At 45.3% G+C, this 10,719-nt stretch overlaps 1 long non-coding RNA gene across 1 annotated transcript; it reads right to left on the reverse strand.

Moving 5' to 3' along the window:
* Positions 1-419: 419 nt before the first annotated feature.
* LOC102494143 (uncharacterized) lies at positions 420-9,736 on the reverse strand. The gene is made up of 3 exons (XR_336100.1): positions 9,561-9,736; positions 4,624-4,681; positions 420-819 (listed from the first exon to the last, which is right to left on the reverse strand). It is a non-coding gene; the product is annotated as an uncharacterized LOC102494143 (long non-coding RNA).
* Positions 9,737-10,719: the final 983 nt, after the last annotated feature.

Genomic DNA, 10,719 nt, shown 5'->3' on the forward strand with positions numbered 1-10,719 from the left:
GAAAATGGAGGAGAAAGGATTGCAGTGTGGCCATCCCCCCTGGGGGGGGGATTTCTCACTTTCTGTCTCACTCTCTCTCTCTCTCTAGCAAGCACATATGCCCTATAGCAAAAATCTCTCAAAAAAAAAAAAAATTCTGGGTGGGTGTGTGTGCAGGCCAAAGATTGGGGGCTGGGGAGAATGGAGAAGGGATTGTGGCAGGCCATCCCCCTGGGAGTGAATTCTCAATTTCTCTCTCATTATGTTGTCTCTTTCTTTCTTTCTCTCTCTCTCCCCCTCCCCTCCTCATGAGTATATGCACCCTCAGGCAAAAACCTCTAAAAAAAAAAAAAAAAGAGCAACACAAAAGCATAAGGTCAATGATAGAATTATTTTAAAAACAGATTAAATTATTAAGAATTTTAAGACAATGATGGCAGAATTTTAAATCAAGCACAGAGTCCGTCTGAGCACAGGGCCCTGTATGACCGCAGGTCAGATACCCATGAGGCTGACCAGGAGCCAAGGAGGAGCCAAGATACTGGACTGAGACCCTCGTTGCTCATTTCTGTCACGAGTAATCCCGTCTGCAGTGAGACACACAGCAGCAGCCTCCGTGTTGAGCCATTGGCCTCTCTTCTCTAACAAGTCCTGCTCGGTGAGAAGTCCACCACTTCCGGGTGACAGTGCTACACCTTTGGAGATAGAAGTCATCCATTGTTCTCTTCTGGGTCCACGGATTCTCAGAAGTGAAGTGTCCGCTCCAATCCCAGCCCACCACTTTGAAGCTTGGTTCCATCAAGCAGAAGCCCTGTCTGGTGTGTACTTAGGTTTCACTATCTAAAACGAATAAAATATTAATAATATTTAATGTGCTTCCTGAGTAATTGTACTCACGATTTAGTGCTTATTTATTACTATTTATCTCGCCACTGCTCTGAAGTCTGCCTGAGATCTCCTGGCCTGGAATGACAGTTGTCAGAAATTACTTTGGCAGTACGTTCACTTGATGTGGGTGAAGGAAGGCTTGAGGTCCAAAGGGTCCAGGGGAAGTCCTGAGTTCCTGGTGGACCTCAATAGGAAAATTTCCTTTCTTCATGAACTGCCTTCCCGTTTTTGACCCTCTAAGGAGCAAAGCCAGAGGGTATCGTAGAGATGGGAGGTAGATTAAAACAGAAATATGATAGCATTAAAAAATGCATCAGACCAGGGCCAGCAGGTGGAATAGTAGATACGGAGCTGGAATCCCACGTGGTAGGCTGTGGTTCAAGTCCTGGACCCGATAGCCTGAAAATCACACCAGGCACTCTTATGTGCATTCCTGATATCCCAGGAGGAGGATGGAGGGGAAGGGATTGTGGCATGGCCATACCCCTGGGGTTGTGATTTCTCACTTTCCCCTCTGTCCTTCTCTGGTGAGTGCACACACCCTATGACAAAAAGCTTTAAAAAAAAAAAATGAGTCAGACCTAGAGAATAAAAAGACTGTTAACGTTCCATCATTGGTTCAAGACTTTTGGAATTGTGTTTTTCAGCATTCATTTAGCTTTCCTTTCTTGCTTGGTCCTTTCGGTGACACCACCCTTCTGTGAAATACTTAGCTTGGTCTAAGCTACTGAGAGTACCTAGAAAACAGAGGGAAAGGAATGACTGTTCCTTCATATGACCTTTATTAGACTTGGAGGCCGCCACAGTGACAGTCTCGTTAGTGGAGAGTGAAGACCAATGAATGAATAATTGCTTACTGTTTATGAATGAGCCATGTACAGTATTTGACCCAGGAGGGGTGTTTAATAAATGTTCACTGACTCTGGGTATGTCTCGTTATTGTGGCAATGTGGTACAGTGAAAGATCCATCAAATGAGGGAACAGCAGGTGGCATGGTGGTTAAGGTACTAGACACTCCCACATGGCTGACTGTGGTTTGAGTCCTGGACCTAGTGGCTTGCATTCTCACTTTCTCTCTCTCTCTCTCTCTCTCTCTCTCTGTGTGTGTGTGTGTGTGTGTGTGTGTGTGTGTGTGTCTGGTCAAATTATAATGAATAAATAAAATTAAATAATTTTTTAAAAATTATGATAATTAAAATTTTGGAAAAAAATCCATCAAATGACGTAAGTTCAAGCAATGTTCAAGGAAGTTTGGTTTGGACACAGTATTTAACTTGTAACCTGCTGACCTTACCTGAGCAATGGGAGGCTTCACTTTATAAAACCTACCCCACAGGGTTATTTGAGAATCAAATGAGAAATGAGATGGATCTTCCAAAACCACTCAAGAGTGCTCCACATATGTGATACATGCGTTTGCACATGGGTGTGTGCACAGAGGCAGATATTAAAATGTTTTGAAATCTTGGGACTGATCCCATGGCAGAGCAGAAATGTGCTGCTCAAGAAAAGCTGGGCTCTAGGCCCACCAGTGACGTGGTGGTCAGGGCAGCTGGATCCCACATGGCTGGCTGCACAAGTCCCGGACCTGGTGGCTCTAAAATCATGCCAGGAGTGTGGGCATGTGTGCCTAAGTCCAGAAAGGAGAAATGATTGCAGCATGGCCATCCTCCTTGGGGAGCTCTCCTCCCCCCCCACCCCCGTTTCCCTAGTGAGCATATATGCCCTACAGAAAAATAAAAAGCCAGATTTCCACATAGTGACTTCAGTTTGATGCCCCAGCTCAGTTATCCTGAAATGCACCAGGCACATACATGAGGCCCCAGATCCGGTGGGTTATGGGACTAGACAAAGGGGATCATGGCATGACCAGACCCTTTGGAGGGTACTTGCCTCTTCCATTCTCTCACTCACTGTCACTTGTCATGTCACACTATTGAGAATAATGGGAAACACTTTTTTAGTCCTGCCTTCTGTCTTTCCCGCTCACTCAGCGCTCTTACAGGCGGGGCTGTGTCCTGAGTGTAGTGCTGTGGTGAGTAGTTCATGCTTTGCTGCTGAACAGATCTGGGTTCAAATCCTTACTGCTGGATTTGGCTAGTCTCATGACTTTTTGACAAGCTATTTAAACTCGCTAAGCCTTCACTTCTTGACATTTAAAATGGGTACCTACCTCAAAGAGTTATTGTGATGATTCACTGAGTTGATATTTGCGAAGGGCTTGGCACAGTGCCTGGAGCATACCAACTGTCTATTATCGCGCTTTGATTTTTAATTGTTATTTGTATTATTATGCTTTTGGACATTAGTGGTCCAGGGGAGCTTCAGAAACGTGGCCTAGGAACACGAAACATGGTGAGGTGGCATCCATACCACTTGTCTTTCTCACCTGGATAGATTCTTTCTTTTCTGAAACTAACAGAGTCATTCTTAGACCTTTGTCCATTCACAGGAACTCTTTGGAAGATCTGGGTAAAGACTGTCTTCCCCATACCTTACTGAAAGCCAAAAGAATTACTCTCCATCGACCCTACCAAGAAAAGGACAGGTCTGGGAAACTTTCTTGGAGTTTTTGTTTTAGCTCAGAACCCATTCACTCTTTTTTATTTGTCGGTTTTTAGGTGTTTGCCATAGAGTGTGTGCACTTGCTAGAGAAAGACAGAGAGGGAAAATGAGAAATCTTCCCCTGGCAGAATGGCCACCCTGCCATCTTTTCTCCTCCATCCTCCTGAGATTTTTGGGCATGCATGCACACATGTCTGGCATGAGTTTTAAGCCTCTGAGTCTGGGACTTGAACCAAGGATGGCCATATGGGAGTCTGGCACCTTTACCACACCACCTACTACTCTCACCATTAACTCTTTTTTTTTTTCCCCAACAGTCCCCAATCTTGAAAGAGGAGCTTTCAAGTAAGGAAAAAGGGGATCCAACTACTGCTTAACACAGGTCTGGACCTCAAGCTTATGGGTGTGAGAGCACCTCCATTTGTCTCACAGGAGACTACAGACAAGACTAGTCTTTTCTCCACTGGGCAGATGTTCCAGGTCCTCCTTGGATATCATAAGAGCCACTTAGTGATTCCTTGGAGGCAAGAATGAATGTCTACCCCTCAGCCAAATCTTGAGTTTCAATGATCTCATTCCCTAGTGAAGAACTGAAGAAAGTAATCCCTAACGTGGTCATGGGAGGTCCCTTAGAGAACAGGGAGTTTATAGGCTCTGAGGATCCATGTACTAAGACATGGCTCCTGCTCACCAATACAGCACTCATAGTCCAGGAGGTAAAAGAGGCCTTTAAAAGAAGTCTGCCAGATCCAGCTTATGGCATAATGGCTACATCACTGGACTCCCACATAGACAATTGTGGTTCAAGTCCCAAACCCGGTGACTTGAAACACACTGGGCACATGTGCGTGCGTGAGGAGAATGGAGGAGAAGGGATTATGGTGTGGCCATTTCTCTGGAGGAGTGATACGGTGATTTCTCACTTTCTCTCTCCCTGTGAGTGCATATGCCCTGTGGCAAAAACCTTAAAAAAAAAAAAAAAAAAAGTCCTCTTCCTTTGGTGAGCAAGCCCTGAGTTCCGGTACTGTTGCAAAGCCATTGCCTGACCAATAAACCGCCATAGCTGACTTCTTCTACTCCAAACTTATCTCCCCTCTGTTCCACCCTATCAGGAATCCTTACAGCCATCAGATTATGTATGTTAATTCGTATAGATATTACCAGTCAAGAAATGAGAACAAGTTCCGTACATCAGATATTTCCTTCCAGAGATTCTTGGTAACATTGGTGAGGTCAGGCCGATTCACCCTATTAGAAGGCCATAGGATGATTATGTTAGAACACGTGGGTCAGAGAACTAGAGGACTTATCCTGATCACATCTTGGGCATTAAGACCCACAGAGCTTGGGCCCAGCAGGTGGTGTGGTGGTTACGGTGCTGGACTCCCACATGGCTAATCATGGTTGGAGTCCAAGACCTGGTGGCTTACTTTTGCACTTTCCCTCTTTCCCCCTCTTTATCTTTCTCTAGTGAAAGCATGTCTCTTCTAGCAAATTTTAAAAATAATCATAAATAAAGTTAAAAGTAAATAAAATAATAAAGAATCACAGAGCCAGAGAAGATCTACTGGCCTCCAGTCCAGCAGATGGTGTAATGGTTACATGGCTGGATTCCCAAGTGGTCAACTGCAGTTCAAGTCCCAGACCCAGCAGCTTAAAACACACCAGGTGTGTGTGTTTGCATGCCCCAAAAACCTGAAAGGAGAATGAGGAGAAAGGAGGAGAAAGGACTGTAGTGTGGCCATGCCCCTAGGGGATGATTTCTCATTTTCTGTCTGTCTCTCCAGCAAGTGCACATGCCCTAAACCTTTCCTCAATATGGGATAGGAGTTAGGCTTCCACTTCACTACGAAGACTGCTTGCTCCTGTTTAGTGTTCTATATTGAGTTTGCATGAATCTGGAAAACAGTAATAGTTCAGGGAGGTGATAATGTAAGACAGAATGGAAAATCAAAATCACTTCTATACTTTGCTGAAAACCCCTTCTTTGGCCATTTCTAACAAATTAAGAGGGCTTCTCTGACTCTAATTTGCTAGTTTAAAAGCTATCAGAAGTTTGGGACCAGCAGATGGTGTCATGGTCACGGTCACTGGACTCCCATGCCGTCAACTGCAGCTGGAGTCCTGGATCTAGCAGCTTAAAACTCACACCAGGCACATGTGCCCAAAATCCCAAGAGGAGAATGGAGGAGAAGGGACCGCGGCATGGCCATCTCCCATCTCCCCGGCAGGTGATTTCTCACTTTCTGTCTCTGTCTTTCTGGTAAGTGTATGTGCCCTATAGCAAAAACCTCTCTTTAAAAAACAAACAAACAAACAAACAACTCTCAGATTTTTAAAAAATTTACCCACCTTGAGACCAATGGTGCAGAGAGGTAACACAACACTGCAAGGCTTATCCACACAGGAAGTTCTAGACTCATGTCTAGAGATCTCCCTGAACACACTGGGCACATGAGTGCACATGACCCAGGGCTGGCTGAGTCTGGGCGTGGATTGTGGCATGAGGACCCTGTTGACGGTGCCTGTCTCTCTCTGTCTTTCTCTGGTCTCTGTCTGGGACTCAAGCCATGGTCAGCCATAGGCAGTACCTTAACTACTACACCACCTGCTGGCCCCTAGAAGCCCACTTTTTCAACGGTCAACCCCTGTTGATGTCAAGAAGTGAAAAAGAAGTAGAAGCTAAGAAGTGAAAAAGAAGTATAGGCAGCCAGATTCACTGGGGGATTAAAGGCAAGGCTCTTGCTGTCTAAGGTTAAGAAGAGGCGGCTCCTGTGATGTCAGCTCTACAAAAAGTCAGCACTGACCCTTAACCAGCAGTGCGTGAATAGAACCCAGCAAAATCACAGATAAGGAAGATAGAGCGATGCCTCAATTGCTCTGCTAAAATCCATTACCTACCCCAGGTGATTCTTAGTGTCAGCTCCCAAAGATTATCTTCTACTATTAGGCAGAGGACCTAAAAAGTTCTACTGTTGGAGCCACAGGTGGCATAGTAGTTAAGGAGCTGGACTCCCACGTGGCTGACAGTGGTTCAAGTCCTGGACCTGTGGTTTGAAAATCACGCCGGGCATGTGTGCGTGCGTGCATGCCCTTCTGAGAAGAGAATGAAGAAGGGGTTGGTGTGTGTCCTTCCTTCTGAAAGGTGATTTCTCACTTTCCCTCTCTCTGGCAAGTGCATATGCCCTATGGCAAAAACCTAAAAAAAAAAATAATAATCTAGCCTTGAACTAGAGATTATTGTTTCTGATTATTTCCAAATTATGGATTACATAATTTCATAAATTACATTTTTTGAAAGAGGTAATGAATCCCTTTAGTTCCGTGTGACTTGAAGAGGTGTCTGAGAGAGCATCTTGTAGTGGGAAAGGGAGATAAGACGTTTTGTGCTGGGGGTCATTTTTCCTCCTGGGACAAGTTGCAGTTGCCCTGTGAAAATGAGATAATGGGGACCAGTAGGTGGCATGGTGCTTAAAGCACTGGATCCCATATGGCTGACTCTGTGGTTCAAGTCCCAGACCCAGCGGCTTGAGAAACACACCACGCACATATTTGTGCATGCCCAAAATCCTGGGAGGAGAATGAAGGAGAAAGGATTGTGGCATGGCCATTCCCCTGGAGATCGATTCCTCACTTTCCCCCTCTCTCTTCTCTCCATTTCTGGTAAGCATATAGAGCCTATGGCAAAAAATGTAAAAAAAAAAAAAGTAAAAGAAAAAAATTGAGACAATGGAGTGAGAAGGACCATCCGATGCTTCCATTCATCCTGGTTGGATCTTAGCAATGTGTGTCCCACTATTCCCATTGCAGAAGGGAACTTCTCTAATGAGTCTTTGTGAACCCAACCAGGGCCCAAAGTGGAGCTGCTCTGTATTTTTTTTCAATCTGAAAATGCAAATTGTAACAGGGCTGTTTCACTGAGCTGTCATAAAGATGGAATGAGGAATGTACACATAACTCTTGACACAGCACCTGGGGTTAGTAAACAAGAAATACTAGCTATTGTTACCCTGCATATCATGCCAGCAGAAAAGGAGAGAGGAGCTCTCATCACACATTTTTAACCTTCCTGGATAGCGAGTCTTTGTCTCATTCTGGATTCCTTCTGTGTATCATCCAGTAAGTAGGTGAGGCACGGGGTCTCTTGGGTACCATAAAAGAAATGAGGCCACTGCTAATCAAAATCAGGCAGTGAGCAAATGTTAATTATAAGAAAGAGCAAAAAGATCTCTTATCATCTCTTGGGGCTCCTACTATTGCATTGATTAATTGTGAGCCAGAAAATAAGTGTGAAAATAAAGGTTTGTGCCCTGGCAGGTGAGCCAACTGGTTGACCTAAGGAATCTGAGCTGCAAAGGAACTGAGGAAAGGCTTGACTCAGAGTCTCAGTAGCCTCTCTCTTGTAGCCTTTCAGCAGCCATTTTGTCTGAGATCCCATGACCATAATTTAGTTTCATCAGAGACAAGTTTTTAAGGGCTGCTAAAAGCAGGCAGGAGGTATTTCCTTCAACCTGCTCCTGTTAAGTGGGATACACAACCACCTGGATGCCAATCATTTTGGGAGAGAATGTCCAGCCTCCGTGACTTCTTTGCAACAAAGTGGCTGTGGATGTGGGTATTTGTGGGAAACCAACGTATAGAATGTTGGAATGCTAGCATGTATTGACTATTCCAATGGTCAGAGATGTGTTAGCTTCAAAGTCTCAGCCTCCAGTCTCCAGGGATCAGGAGACTATTAAGAACTGTTCTTTCTATCCCAAGTTGTAAATGGAGCCCAAGCCCAAGAGTTGAACCTTGACATGAGACTCTAGGTGCCTCAAAAGTTCCAGAACCCTTGGGTTCTCTGACAGCAGGCCTGCATTCAGGTCCTTTGCAGAGGGTTCCAGTTGTCTCTAAGTAAGAGATTTCTGGTGATGGAGAGGAAGCCTCTGATAAGCAGAGATGTGTTTTATAGAGAAATGAAGGAAGTGCGGGCCAGAGACTAGTTTTACTCGAGTGCTCCCTCTACTGGTTATTTGACAGAAATGCCATAGCCATCATTCCTCCAGGCCCTGTGGGTCCCAATTTGAAGCATCTGCGCATCTTGGTACCTTGAAGCAAGGAGAAAACACTTGTGAGGCACCGAAGAGATGGGACTCCAGAAATTTGTTTCTTCTGCCTCCATAATTTCATCTAATGTTTACTGGATGCCGACATAGTGCTAAGTATTTTACTTGGTGTTATTTCATCTAATACCATGAGCCCAGGTGGCAGGGCTTTATAAATGAGGCAGCTGGGGCCTGAAGAGATTAAGAAAATTACTGGCATTATCAGAGTTTGGTGGGTCCCCCTCAGTGGCCTTCACCCCTCAGGATTTTCCTGAATGAACTCACGAGAAACAAGAACCAGAGAACAGCGTGAGACTGAAAGTGGATCTTGTTCTCATTGACCAGCAGAGGTTTGTACGGGCTCGGAGAGTGTCCACAAACTTTCTGAGCCCTAGAGAATTTCACACCTGTTTTTAACAACAAAGCGACAACAAGCAGTACATGAGGCAATTAATTGCATGGCAGTGCTTGTCCTGTGTCCTCATTGATACCCAGGCTGAAGAAAGAGTGACTATGATAGTGATTAAGAAGAATTTCCATTAGAGAGGTGAGGCCTTGTTAACTTTGTAAAGCATACTCACCTTTTTTTTTTTTTAATAAAATTCCACGAAGTAGGTAGGGCAGGTAGGAATATACATATTTTATAGATTGGGAACTTAAGAGATTGAGTGACTTGTTCCCACTTTTGGTTAGGGGCAAATGGCAAAATCAAGACCAAGACTGTCACCCTTGGCTTAACTTCTGACTTTCTGGTGGATGTTGGTTGGGACTGAGTTCTAGGGTGGGCTCCTTCACTAGAGAAGATAAAGACTGGGAGGCTACCTCCTTTTCGTGCAGAGCCTTTCCTTGTTTAGGGTTGGTCTATAATTGCCCTCCCCTGGTAACTGAGCCAAAAAGAGAATTAGTAATTACATGCGACACTCACCTTTTTAAGGTCCATCTCTTATCAATCCACATTTTAGAGGAATCTAGATTCCTGGAACAATTTCAAACATTTAACTCTCCTGTACTATGTGAAGATGTAAACACTTTCACCTTACCTCAATGCATTTCCACATTGGTTCTCCCTGGGAATCTGGGATATGAGTCATCGGTGGGGTGCTGGTCTTCAGTCTCAGTCGCCACCTGTCTCTAACTTTGCATGATGGGACAGTGGCTTTGCCAGATGTTACCAGCTCCCTGACCCCATCTCAGGCCCTGCCACTAGCTGCCCCTTCCTCTGTAGGCAGAGTGATGCCATCCCTGGGTCACAATGGGACCTGTTGGTAGTGAAACACAGGGATAACAAGAGCAGGCTTCCTGCAGCACCTCCTGAGAGCCTGGTTGGTTTGTCATTGTCCTAAACAGAGAAGCTAGGTTAAAGTACTTGTCCAGAAGTAACCTCCTGGCTCTTAGCTACCAGTGAAAAGAGCTCTTTCTGATTTGTAAAAACCACAAACGCCACTCGGCCAGAAATGTGACTTCTTGATGAATTGTCAGTACAGACCAGCCAATTTGGAGTGCCCTCAGATTTGACCACCTGCCAGTAATGTGGACCATCCCTATGCTCACCTGTAGCCTGAGCCTCTGCCTGTCGTATCCCTTCCATCTTCAGGAAAGTCAGAGTGATGCCTCGGAAAGGAGGGGTGGGGAAGTCTGGATCTGAGCACTTGGAGGGAGTTGTGAGCGACGGAATGCGGGCTGCTGACACCATGTCCCTCTCCTCTTGCTTGTTGTAGGAGTGCCAACGATCAAGAGCACCCAGGAGACCAGATGAGTTTTCCAAGCAGTCCTCACACATCCAGGACACACCTCATCCTTTGCCTCGTGCTTTCTGCAATGTTGCTGCTCATGTTCATCTTCCTATTAACCCTTGTCATAATAACCCCTTCCTGACCTCCATCTTCCCTCCATTCGCTGCCCACTCAGCTCTCTCTCTCTGAAGGACCGCTCAAGGGCAGTGGCTTTGGTCTTGTTGGGCACGCTTCCCCTTGATGTATATCCAGATGGCTCACATCAGTTTCCCCCTTTCCTATTCCTACCTTGCGCCAAAGTCACCCCCACGCTCAGCGCCCTGGTCAGGAAAACCACAGCAAATTCTACCCTTCCAAAACTAAGTTAAACTCAATAAAGGGACCCAAGGTATATCTGAGCGTGGTGTAATTGAAACCAGGTGGAAAGACCAGCAATCCCTTAATCCCAGCTGGAAACAGTGAAAGA

Source organism: Tupaia chinensis, unplaced genomic scaffold (genome assembly GCF_000334495.1).
Source record: "Tupaia chinensis unplaced genomic scaffold, TupChi_1.0 Scaffold000625_1, whole genome shotgun sequence".
In the NCBI taxonomy this organism is placed as follows: Eukaryota; Metazoa; Chordata; class Mammalia; order Scandentia; family Tupaiidae; genus Tupaia; species Tupaia belangeri.